Genomic DNA, 11,780 nt, shown 5'->3' with positions numbered 1-11,780 from the left:
TAGTGCAACTAAATAAGTAACCTACTTGTAGGCGGTAATCGAATCCTTGGTTAAGCGAGTTGCCACAGATTTTTCTCAAGGTTATAGAAAGTTCAAGTGTAGATTTATGTAACGACCCTAGTTTTTTAGGGACCTAGAGTGACTAGAATATGCATGCCACAATTTTCTACTTAATTTAAGGTCGCTACCGTATACGTACCATAAACATTGAATGCGGAAAGACTTCATTAAAATTTCATAAAACATAACCTTTATCTTAAAACACAGCCATGAACTTACGTGTTTAAAAAACATCTTTACAACGACACCACAAAAGACTAAATAAAATGAATAAGAGTTTAAGTTAGAAACAACCTAGTCTAGCCTAAGTCTAAGAAAACAAATACCATTACCCTATGCATGTGCCATGGTCGAGAGTTGCGATGCCGTTGTCAGCCGTAAGAAAAATGTAGTAGCACATGGCTTGAGTATTTAAAGGAATACTCAGTAAGTGACCACACTATTAGGGATAAATGCAACAATCACATGCAATGAAATGATGGGATCTATCTTTGGTTTCATTTCTCTTTCCCTACGGTGTTGTCCTAACGGGTAATCGTGGACGTGTACCATATAGTCTACACACAGCCCATACTTGCGAGTATTGGCTCACCAGCTAGTTCGCACACCGCTGGGCCACTTTCCTTATCCGGTGGGCATACTCTGGGAGCCCCTTATGTCGGGACCCGTTAAAACTAGTAACCGTCACGGCAGCGCTATGCAAGCATAACGATTGTTGTCCTGTCATTAGATGTACACGTCCTACCCTCGTTATGGGATAGGGTTATCCCCCCAGATGCATGAACACACATAATGCATGAGGTCCCCCCTACTTCTACATTTATCATTAATGAACATAACCCCCCTGTCACGTTCCATGCTTCATGTCATTCTCATTTTCAATTTATATTTTATACATATTCCTATCGGGGTTATGATTCCAGACAGTTTATCGTGTTTCACGTCATACAATTCATGCTATTAACATTAAAATATGAGTGACCTAACATAACGTTCTATGCTTTTAACATAACATTTCATCATATACACATCATACCATGACATATTGCATCACAATGTATCATATCATAAACAAGTCATAACGTAAATCGTAGTCATATCGTTTCCTAACTTATCATAGCCTTAACGTTCTTATACCTATCACAGACATATCATTACGTGAACGTACCTCAGTCATATCATCACAAGAACGTAACCTAACGTTATCGTTCTATCAATCCTAACGCTATCGTTCTATCAATCTATCACAAACCTATCATTTTCTACCCGTAGCCTAATAGTATTCTTCCATCAATCTCTCTTATCCATATCACTTCGGTATGTAACCTAACCTTAATGTTTCATGAATGTATTTGACTCTTATCGTTACATTTCGTTTTGTGCATCCTTATCGTATCTTATCTCTAACATATCATTGAACACATCGTACCATAATTATTATCAAATAATTCACATATTATAACATATACATAACAAATAAGAAGCATATCGATCCACAGACATTTCACACATATCAATATATATGACACGTGCAGAACCACGGAACTTGTGTCAATAGCAAATATAACCATGCCGATAGCAAGGTCACTTACCTGGTTGGCTTAGGTTGATGTTCCGTCGTCATTCTTAATGAAAGTTCATTGAAAACCAAGTCAACCTATATGAGTCCATGACATCAGTATCAAGTTTGAATTTCTACAAAATTGTTTCTCTAATTTATGTTGATCTATGAGTCTTTGCTTAAGTTAGGTCTTGAAATATTTATATATGTTTCCAGATATTTTATTTTCTCTTACCGTGTTTAATACCCTTTAACATTTATTTTCTATTATATTCACAATCTTCCTTCCGTGTCTCTTACTGTGTTTCCCTTCTTTTTATTATCCCTCCCTCTGTTTATGATGACTTTTAATATCATTAAATAAAATAAAAGGAAAACTACTAACCTCTTCAAATGCAATATCTCTTTTTAGTAAAATATCTCTTACTACCAAAACTAAATCGGAACCTTCTTGTGTTTGTTTTTGGAGGAGGGAAGAAATTCTGATATGTTAAATCTGTTAAACCTTTATTTATATTTTTGTTTGTTACTTTTTCAATTAGGTTAGCAACTGCTTTTAGCCAATTTAATAGATTCTATTTTCTTTCTGTTATAGATCATGACGTATCTTTCTAACATAATGACTTATCTTTCTAACAGGTAAATTGCTAAAAAAAAACTAAATAATTTGATGAAAGAAATGGAGATCTGAGATATAACTTACCGAGAAACTTCGAATCTCTCTTTCATATAAATCTTGATCATCTCTATAAACTCATCTCCTATAAATTTGATGTGAGGCATTTTGTTTTCTCAAATCTAACATTTTTCTGTTTCAAGAACTATTAGGTGGGTTGAGGAGAGATTATTTGGGGAGAGTGATTGCGGAGAAAAACGGGAAATAATTGTTTTTATTTACTTATTTTTTAATTTTTTATTATTATTATTATTAAAAGTTTTTTTTTAGATTAACTTTTTTATTAGTGTTAAAAAAAGAAAAAAAACTTTTTTAGATATTTGGTATTGAATATAAATAAAAAGTTTGATTGGTTTAATGTGTTAGGTTTGAATTAAAATATATTTTGTTAATTTTGCAATTATAATAGATAAAATCTTAGAAAAGAAAAGGGAATGAAATTTTGAAAGAAAAAGAGAATGTATAAGTCTATAGTAATAAGTAAAACGGGCTAAATAAATTTGAATTGGGTGGCATATTTTACTCGATTTTTCTTACTTGTCACTACTTTTTTTTTATTGTTAAAATTATTTTCCTACCCGCACGCTTTAATTCAATGAAATTTTTTTAAATTCCTACCTCATATCAGAACTTAAATGAAAACTTCATTTTTATTCATAACTTACTTAATGACTAGCTATGCATAATAAGACAATAATTAAATAACATTTATTGTAAAGGATTATATAATAAACAATCCTGTAAATTATTTATTCNTGCATTTTCTCTCTCCTATTTTTTATTTTTTATGTAAATAAAAATAAGTCGCAACACCATTGAAGAAATGAAGATCATGCAAATTCTCAAGTCTTTTGTTGTTTGTGTTTTCGTTTTGGCCTTTGCCTACAAACTCAAACAATATAATTGTTGTATATCTATTTACTTTTTTTACGTGGTATATTCTTACTGTATTAAGAATACGAGTAAAAATTCATATGATAGAGAGTAGAAATAAATTGCTTAAGAAATTAAGTAGAATTTCAAAAGAGTGAAACTAAAAATGAAAACCTTCAATAAAATTTTTGGTTTTTCATTTGAAAGATATTTCTATAAGGAAATTTGAATTGATGTATCAATTGAAGAATTGAAAATATAAGGGCTCATTTTGTCACCCTAGCTTTCCTTTTGAGCGCATTCAATTCTCAATTTCCATTGACAAAGTCGGGAGTGGTGATTTGGAACCATCCTTCATTCCATTGACAAAGTGGGAAGCGGTGATTTGGAACCATCCTTCAAGTTCACCTCTTGAGACTCATTACAAATCTAAAGACGAAGATTTAGGTTAGTAGAGAATATATATATACATACTCACGATGAAATTCACGTTTTTATTTTAAGTTTTGAAATTTAAAAAACAAAAAATTAAACTATTTAATTTTTACATAATATTTATTAGGTTTTTAATGGTTTTATTTTCGTATTTAATGTTTTTATTTTAGCATACTTCTTAAAATTTATATGTATAGATTTATCTTAGTTTGGGTGTATCTAACCTAAAATTTCAGATTTGCTATGGACTTAGGCGTGCATATCGTCAATCCAGGAACCCAATTCTATTGGGACTTTAAGGAGAATTTTTTTCGAACCACATTGTTTTGGTGTGACTTTGAGAGCAAATTAGGGCATGCCTCATTTGAGGTTTTCAGGTCTGAAAAGGGAACATGACTTTCTGATCGATAGGATAATGAAATATGCATATGGTTGGCAGGTAATAATGGCTTTTCATTGTTTAATAATCCTTTAAACAAATTTGAGTTCTTGCACGGATGGGAAGGTTGTTCTCCACCTTATTAAATAATGATCTAAGTTAGTGGATGAAAATGTCGCATCTTTATTACTTTTGTGGAATAAACCTTTCTGAGACCAACAAAGAAAATAAAGTTGTTTTCGTTATTTACTCTGTGAACAAAACGCGAAAGGTAAAATAATTATGGAAAATGAAATCCGGCGTAAATGAGAGTAAAATTATTGTGGTGGCTGGGATTTGGGCTCAAATCTCTATTGCTACATCATGAAATTCTTGCCTCTAAACTATAGCTACTTATTGACTAAGTTTTCACGACCTTAACATAAAATTCTCACAATTCTCACAATTAATCCCACTATTCAGGTTAAAAAATGCAATCGAATACAATCATGATGGGATCTATCTTTTCTTAAGACATCCTGACCTTATTCTCTACTTCAAGTTCGAGTAAGGTTTGATGTGTAGTACTTTTCTATACACGAAACACACATGCGCACATGGACCCATTAAATGAGCTCGTATACATACCTCATGGGTCTGATGGCAAGCTAGCGAACAGTAACGTTGCCAGAAACCACAAAGGGAAAGGAGCATGCATAATATCATAGTGTACATAATAAGAAAGTGTACACATGTGTACTAATCATAAGGAGAAAGTCTCTCGATGCATGTGACATGTGAAATGAATGAGGTCCTATAGTTTCGAATCATGATACATATTTATGATGCAAATCATACATCCATTTTATTTTTCATGACATAGCATTCCTATTAGACATACATACGTATGCTGGACAAATCTTTTATGGTTGGTTAATATACATGGTTTATCAATGTCTCATAGGCACAACGTGAACATGTTAACATAATACGCGTGGTGTAATATGTGAAGGTTCAAGCATTATATATCATTCATATCGCAACGTAGATTCATAACATATATATCATTCATATCATAACATAAAATGTACCACCCCTAAGTTTCTTAAGCTAATTAGTGACGTCAACTCATGCCTGCTTAAATCATAAATGCGGAAATTCATAATAGACATGTACTAACTTAAAATTCAACCATTTTAAAGGAAAATCAAGCTTTACACAAACACCTAACAAAATTGACTAAAATCAAATATGTCCTATCAGGTACTAATTTAAAATTCAAAACATTCAAAACATTCAATTTCCCTATTATTGTCTATTTTGACTTCCATGGACTACACAACGTTCACCTTCTGATGTTCATAGGATCTTTACCTTTACCGGAGAGATTGAGTTAGTACCTGTCTTGAGTATTTTATAAAATACTGGGTAAGTGACCCAACTGTTGAAGTTTGATATGTAAACACATGCAATATATGAGTGAGACCTATCTTTTATAAACATAACATGGCGTTGGGCTCTTATAGTTTCGGGAAGGATTAGATGCAAGGTACTTCTTCATACACGGCCTACGTCCATGCACACGGGCCCACAGGGTGGGCTCGTATCGTACCCCTGGGCTTGACTTGGTCCGGCACAACACATTATAGGTCACCACTGTTGAAATATCATCACTAGCCCAATAGAGTCAAGCCCAATAATTTTAAGAGCTCATTGTATATTTATTTTAGTAGAGATTTTAGAAAAGATATCTATAGATTTTAGGAGGAAGAGATCTATATGTTTTAGAAGAGATCTAGATATTTTAGGATGAAGATTTAGATTTGTTAAGTCTAGATTTAGATTGGTTAGGTCTAGATTGCATAGGCTCTAATTTAAAGACCCCTCCACCCTACCGAGGTCTTCATATAAGAAATCCAAAAACTAGTAGTATTCTACAGAGTCTTGTACTCTCTTATCGATTGGTCTTAATAAAGAGTGTGAGTGTTTCCCACAAAGAGTTGTGTTCAACAATTGGTATCAGAGCCATGCCCTAAACTTAGTCGTGTCAATAGATAGGCAAATCCTCAAATGTAGAACAAAGGACTCCAAAAAGAAAAAGGAGTCAAGCCTCCTCGAAGGCAGTAAAAAATGACTAAGACTCCAAAGGAGTCGAGCCTCGATTAAGGAGAGGCATACTTTGTTCGGGGGGGGGGGGGGGGAAGGNGGTGTTGGATGAAAGTGTCCCACATTAGTTAATTTATTGAATGGTCATGGGTTTATAGTCAAAGAATACACTCTCCATTGGTATGAGGCCTTTTGGAGAAGCCGAAAGCAAAATCATGAGAGCTTATGCTCAAAGTGGACAATATCATATCATTGTGGAGAGCGTGTTCGTCTAACTTGGTATGAGAGCCCTCTTTAGTCTGAGCTTTGTATCTCACGATTTATCCATCTGAGGTATGTGTTCAATCTCGGTTCATGAACAATTTTTTGGTGTAACAAAAGACAACCAACAGTATCATTGCCAATTAGAGAAGCAAAGTACAGAGCAACAACTGGAGCAGCTCAGGAAAATGCATGGTTAAAACTTTTGATGGATGATTGGCACCAGAAAATTAAGTATCAATACCACTCCATTGCAACAATCAATCTACAATTTGCCTAGCAGATTCGCCTAGCAGACATGTTTACAAAAGGCTGAATACTAACAAACATGAGAGTTTTCGTTGTCAGCTCAACATGGTGTGGTTAAAACTTTTGATGGAAGATTGACATCAGAAAATTAAGTCTCCAATACCCCTCCATTGAAACCATCAATCTACAATTTTCCTAGCAGATTCGCCTAGCATACTTGTTTACAAAAGGGCTGAATATTGACAAACATGAGAGTTTTCGCTGTCAGCTCAACATGGAGCAATGAGAGGGATCTACCTATTTTAGGAGAGACCTACATATATTTTAGGAGAGATACCTACCTATTTTAGGAGAGAGCTACACATATTTAAGGAGAGAGACCTACATATATTTAAGGAGAGAGACCTACATATATTTAAGGAGAGAGACCTACATATATTTAAGGAGAGAGACCTACATATATTTAAGGAGAGAGACCTACATATATTTAAGGAGGGAGACCTACATATATTTTAGGAGAGACCTACATATTTGTCTCTACCTATTTTTATGAGAGAGACCTATATTTTAGGGGAGAGACCTACATATATTTTAGGAGAGAGACCTATATATTTTAGCCTACATATTTTAGGAGAGACCTACATATACATATTTTAGGAGAGATAGTAGATATTTTAGGAGAGAGATAGTAGATATTTTAGGAGAGAGACCTATATATTTTAGCCTACATATTTTAGGAGAGACCTACATATACATATTTTAGGAGAGATAGTAGATATTTTAGGAGAGAGATAGTAGATATTTTGAGATAGAAGACCTACATATTTTTTGAGAGAGACCTAGATATTTTAGGAGAGATCTACTCTTTTCGAAAGAGACCTAGATATTTTAAGAGAGAGACCATTAGGAGAGGGACCTAGATTTTTTAGGAGAGATATGAGAGAAACCTACATATTTTAGGAGAGAGACCTCTATATTTTAGAAGATAGACGTAGATATTTTCGGAGAGATAGGAGAGAGATCTAAAATCTATTCTATGAGAAAGACACCTACCTATTCTAGGAGAGAGACCTATATTACCTATTTTAATTGAGAGACCTACATATTTTATATTTTAGAAGAGAGACCTACCTATTTTAGGAGAGAGACCTATCTATTTTAGGAAGAAGACCTACTCATTTTAGGAGAGAGGCCTATATTTTAGGAGTGAGATCTCGATATTTTAGGCTAGATAGGAGAAAGACCTACTTTTTTTAGGAGGGAGACCTACCTATTTTAGAAGAGAGAGCTACCTATTTTAGGGGAGAGGCCTATATTTAGGAGAGAGAAACATACCTATTTTTGGAGAGAGACCTACCTATTTTAGGTTTTAGGAGAGAGACCTATATTTAGGAGAAAGACCTATATATTGTAGGAGAGAGACCTAGATATTTTAGGAGAGATAAAAGAGATCTACATATTATATTTTAGGTTTTAGGGGAGAGACCTATATTTAGGAGAAAGACCTAGATATCGTAGGAGAAAGACCTAGATATTGTAGGAGAGAGACCTGGATATTTTAGGAGAGATAAAAGAGATCTACATATTTATTTTAGGAGAGAAACCTACCTATTTTATGAGGAAGACCTACCTATTTTATAGGGGAGAGACCTCTCTATTTTAGGAGAGAGATACCTAGTTTAGGAGATAGACCTAGGTATGTTAGGAGAGAGACATAGATATTTTAAGAGAGATAGAAAAGAAAGAACTAGATATTTTAGGAGAGAGACCTAGATATTTTCGAAGAGATAGGAGAGAGATCTACATATTTAATTTAGGAGAGAAATCTACCCATTTTAGGGGAGAGATCTACTTGATATTTTAGGAGAGATAGGGAGAGTTCTACCTATTTATTTTAGGAGAGAGACCTCTCTATTTTAAGAGAGAGACTCGGAGAGATAGGAAGAGTTCTACATATTTATATTTGGAAAGAGATCTACCGAGAGAGACCTACCTATTTTAGGAGAGAGACTTAGTTATTTTAAGAGATAGGAAGAGTTCTACATATTGAGTTCTACATATTTATTTTTGGAAAGAGATCTGAGAAACCTACCTATTTTATGAGAGAGCTACCTATTTTATGAGAGAGACCTCCCTATTTTAGGAGAGAGACCTACCTATTTAGAAGAGAGACCTACCTATTTAAGAGTGAGACCTATATTTTATTTAGGAGAGAGACCTACCTATTTAGAAGAGAGACCTACCTATTTAAGAGTGAGACCTATATTTTATGAGAGACACCTATATTTTATGAGAGAGACGAGGAGAGAGACCTAGATATTTTAGGAGAGATATTGATATTTTAGGAGAGATTGTTGATATTTTAGGAGAGATAAGAGAGAGACCTACATATATTATAGGAGAGGGACCTGCATATATTTTAGGACACAGACCTACATATAGAGATCTACATATATTTTATAAGGGAGACCTATATATTTTAGGAGAGAGACCTACATATATTTTAGGAGAGAGACTTACATATATTTTAGGAGAGAGACATGAATATTTTAGGAGAGAGACCTACCTATTTTAGGAGAGAAACCGAGAATATTTTAGGAGAAATGGTAGATATTTTAGGAGAGATACGAGAGAGACCTCCATATTTTAGGAGAGATACTTACATATTTTAGGAGAGACCTATTTAGGGGAGAGACCTAGATACCTAGATATTTTAGGGGAGAGACCTACATACATAGATATTTTAGAAGAGAGACCTAAATATTTTAGATATTTTAGGAGAGACACTAGGGAGAGAGATCTAGATTATTTAGGAGAGAGACCTAGATATTTTAGGAGATAGACCTAGATATTTTAGGTGAGAGACTTAGAGGAGAGAGACCTATATATTTTAGAAGAGAGACCTAGATACCTAGATATTTTAGAAGAGAGACCTACGTACCTACATATTTTAGGAGAGAGACCTAGATACCTACATATTTTAGGAGAGACCTAGATATTTTAGATAATGAAGGAGAGACATATTAGATATTTTAAAAGAAAGACATATTTTAGGGGGAGAGAGACTAGATAACTTAATATTTGAGAGGAGAGAGACTATATACCTGTATATTTTAGGGGGGAGAGAGCTAGATATTTTGAGAGAGAGGGAGAGAGACCTATATATTTTAGGGGAGAAACGGATATTTTAAGAGAGAGACCAAATATTTTAGGAGAGAGACTAGATATTTTAGGAGAGATATCTAGATTTAGATTTGTTAAGTCTAGATTGCGCAACTGTAGTATAAATACCCTTCTACTCTAGCTAAGGTCTTCATCTAAAAAATCCAAAAACTAGTAGTATTCTACCGAATGTCTTGTATTCTCTTTTCGATTGGTCTTAATAAAGAGTGCATAATGTTTCCAAGAGAGTTATGTTCAACAACCACATTTCACAAAAAAAAAAATGCTAGCATGATATCATGGCGAACATAAATATCGAACGTACACACCCGTACTAATATAACATAATGAAAAAGTATCCCAATGCATATGATATACAAACATGCATAAGGTTCCATAATTTACATTTTATAACATAACATTTAATATCTTTCTTTTCTTTTTCCTTTCATAACAGAGTTCATTTATGTAACATGTATGCATGACATCTCACAATCCTCGCAAACTTTATATGTAAGATATAACATTTCATTCATGACGTTTCAATTCATTCATAAAAGTAGTTTATTGGGTTTACATGCATACGTGACGTACGTCTCATTTCAATACAAAGATACATAAACATCTCATAACATAAGCATAACACATATTTATGGTACATGTATAAGCCACATGACATGAACCATCATAGATCAAACAATAACTTAACTCAAACAATAAGGTCACTTGGTCGATCTTGGCCAAAGTCATTAACAATTTGATAGACACCTTGAAACAACAATCCAACGTCTAACTCTTACCTATAACAATTAATATAACATGCTTAGGACCTACTAATAACTTAACTTAGCTAAACATTATGATCAATTCCAATATAACTGACGAGATGCATGTCCTTTAACTAATGAGATGTATAGGCTATGACCTTCCAATGTTGTATCCAAACACACTTGAACCCTTTCTTGAAGGCATCACTATAAACAATATAACCTCCAAAATCTTTAGAACTGTAAATACTGGCATCGACACTAATGGAAAAGTAGGGTTGTCATGTATTGTTATTTCTAATGTTGTCACTACTTTCTTTGTTTAAATTTATTTCCTTACAAGCACGTTTGAATTCAATGAAAATTACTTTTTAAATTCATTGTGGGAGAACTTAAATGCAAACTTCCTTTTTATTAAAAGACTTATATGAATGTTTTAGTCGGTTGCTTATTTATAACTTACTCAATGACTCACTACACATAGTAAGACTATAGTTAAATGACAGTTATTCTAAATGGTCATATATAATAAACGTCTAATGTATAGTAATGAATGTAAATAATTATATACGGTAGATTGTTATACATAATAAAAATACATATAGTAAATAGAACCATATCTACCATTTTAAAGATGTATTTTGTGAATTTTTTGTATTCATATTCGAAGTCATCAATATAAATATATAAGACATATTCTTTTTTGATTTTCTCTCTCTTAGTATTTGTTTTATATTATTTGTTTTAATATAAATGTGAGATATTGTGCAGTCTTAACAAAAATATGCCAAAAAAGAACCTGTTGGTAAGGTTGAGTGTAATAGCCCAAAAATAAATAAATAAATAAACAAATAAAAAAAAGTTAAAATAATCATAACAATAAATTAATTAATGAATAAAAATTAAAATTAAAATTAAAAAAAAGGTTCTCCACCTCCCTCCACTAACCTCTCATCCCTTCCCACAATTATCACTCCTCACCCATCCTTAACCCAACTGCAAAAAATGAATAAAAGAGAAAAAACAATGGTCATATTTGAGAAGAAGTAAAATGGCTTTCAACATAAGCAATAAGCAAGATTGGAGATTTAGAGATTTTTTTTCAGTTATTACAGTAAAATCCTATCTCAGATTTTATTTTCTCTTATAGTTATGGTTATAAGAAATTTCCTTTTTCTTTCTAGTTATGGTTATAAGAAATTAATTTAGGATCAAATCTTCTTTCATATCTTTAACCGTTGATTAGATTTTTGTTAGCATTTGAAGTTATCC

The sequence above is a fragment of the Cucurbita maxima genome, unplaced genomic scaffold (assembly GCF_002738345.1).
Source record: "Cucurbita maxima cultivar Rimu unplaced genomic scaffold, Cmax_1.0 Cma_Scf00087, whole genome shotgun sequence".
Classification (NCBI taxonomy): domain Eukaryota; kingdom Viridiplantae; phylum Streptophyta; class Magnoliopsida; order Cucurbitales; family Cucurbitaceae; genus Cucurbita; species Cucurbita maxima.
Note: the sequence above shows the minus strand (reverse complement) of the source record.